Source organism: Macaca mulatta, chromosome 7, assembly GCF_049350105.2.
Source record: "Macaca mulatta isolate MMU2019108-1 chromosome 7, T2T-MMU8v2.0, whole genome shotgun sequence".
In the NCBI taxonomy this organism is placed as follows: Eukaryota; Metazoa; Chordata; class Mammalia; order Primates; family Cercopithecidae; genus Macaca; species Macaca mulatta.
In genome coordinates this window covers 48,469,746-48,471,858 of record NC_133412.1, presented here as the reverse complement: position 1 = coordinate 48,471,858, position 2,113 = coordinate 48,469,746, and the positions used below count along the sequence as shown (strand labels likewise).

At 55.2% G+C, this 2,113-nt stretch overlaps 1 pseudogene; it reads right to left on the bottom strand.

Moving 5' to 3' along the window:
* Nucleotides 1-210: 210 nt before the first annotated feature.
* Nucleotides 211-1,796, bottom strand: LOC699796 (keratin, type II cytoskeletal 8 pseudogene; annotated as a pseudogene).
* Nucleotides 1,797-2,113: the final 317 nt, after the last annotated feature.

Genomic DNA, 2,113 nt, shown 5'->3' with positions numbered 1-2,113 from the left:
GACCAAAAAAAAAAAAAAAAGCAATTGAATTATTTTGTAGCTGGAGGCACGGGCAAGGGGGGTCCCCAGGCAGTAAACTCCCCCGCAGGTGGGCTGAGGGCTAGGGCTGAACCTCAGGTGGGTCTCCTGTGATACCCTGCACAGTGGCCTCCTTCCAGCACCCTGGGGCAGCCGCAGGAGGGGTAGGCTGGGAGGGGCTGCCACATCTGTTCACTTAGGCAGGACATCAAAGGACTGGGACACCAGCTTCCCATCGCGGGTCTCGATCTTCTTCAACCACAGCCCTGGTGGAGCTGGTGCGGCTGAAGGAAAGCTGGAGCCCGCACCAGAGTCAAAGCTGGAACCCAGGCTGGGGCTGAGGCCAGGGCTTGTGAGGCCCCCATAGGTCGAGCTTAGACCACCTGTATAGCCGCTGGTGGTCTTCATATGGATATTCATGTTCTGCATCCCAGACTCCAGCCGGCCCTCCTCGGCCTCCAGCAGCTTCCTGTAGGTGGTGATTTCAATGTCCAGGGCCAGCTTCACATTCATCAGCTCCCGGTACTCACGCAGCTGCCACACCATATCCTGCCTGGCCCACTGCAGAGCGGCCTCCAGCTTGGACAGGTTGGCATTGGCATCCTTAACAGCCAGCTCCCCATGTTGCTCTGCATCTGCGATGGTGGCCTCCAGGGAAGCCCTCTGGCCTTTAAGGCCCTTAATCTCAGCCTGGAGCCAGCTGATGCTCCGGTTCATCTCCAAGATCTCAGTCTTTATAAGTCGCAGGTCATCCCTGGGCTTCCCAGCCAGCATCTGCAGCTCCTCATACTTGATCTGGTGCATGCTCTCAGCGTCCGCCCAGCTGCTGTTGGCGATCTCCTCGTACTGCGCCTTGACCTCAGCAATGATGCTGTCCGTGTCCAGGAAGCGGCTATTGTCCATGCACCACACACATGCAGCACCACACACATATCGGAGATCTGGGACTGCAGCTCCCGTATCTCCTCTTCATACAGCTGCCTGAGGAAGTCGATCTCGTCAGTCAGCCCTTCCAGGGAAGACTCCAGCTCTACCTTGTTTGTGTAAGCTTCATCCACATCCTTCTTGATGAGGACAAATTCATTCTCCATCTCTGTATGCTTATTGATCTCATCCTCATACTTGTTCTTGAAGTCCTCCATCAGCCCCTGCATGTTGCCAAGCTCCACTCCAGCTTCAGCTTCTCCTGGCTCAGAGTCTCCAGCTGCCGCCTAAGGTTGTTGATGTAGCTCTGGAACATGTTGTCTATGTTGCTCCAAGCCGTCTTCCGCTGCTGCAGGAGGCTCCACTTGGTCTCCAGCATCTCATTCTGCTGCTCCAGGAACGGTACCTTGTCTATGAAGGAGGCAAACTTCTTGTTGAGGGTCTCGATCTGCTCCTTCTCCTGGATGTGCACAGCCTGGATGATGGGGTCCACCTCCAGGTTAAGGGGGCTCAGCAGGCTCTGGATGACTGTGACAGCAGTGACACACACCCATACCGCTGGCCCCACCACCCAGCCTCCACCCAGGCCACCCCGGAAGCTGCTGCTACCCACTTGGGAGAAGCTCAAGGAGCTGATGTGGACACTGGGCCCACTTGTGTAGGAGCAGCTGCTGAAGGCCCCGGGGACCAGAGGTTGACACCCTGTAGGACTTCTGGGTCACCCTGGTGGACATGGTGGAGGCAGGAGTGGAGGCAGGTGGGCTGAATAAGGCAGAGATTCCAGAAGGAGTGGAGAAGCTTCTTTTTGGTCCTTTTTTTTTTTTTTTTAATTGAGACCCAGTCTCGCTTTGTCACCCAGGCTGGAGTGCAATGGCACAATTTCGGCTCACTGCAACCTCCACCTCCCAGGTTCAAGCGATTTTCCTGCCTCACCCTCCCGAGTAACTGGGACTACAGGCGCCTGCCACCATGCCCGGCTAAATTTTTTTAATTTTTAGTAGTGACAGAGTTTCTACTACTACTACTGTTGGCCAGGCTGGTCTTGAACTCCTGACCTCAAGTGATTTGCCTGCCTCGGCCTCCCAAAGTGCTGGGATTACAGGCGTGAGCCTCTGCACCCAGCTGTGAGACTCTGTCTCGAAACATAAAAAGAAAAAAAAACACTATAGAA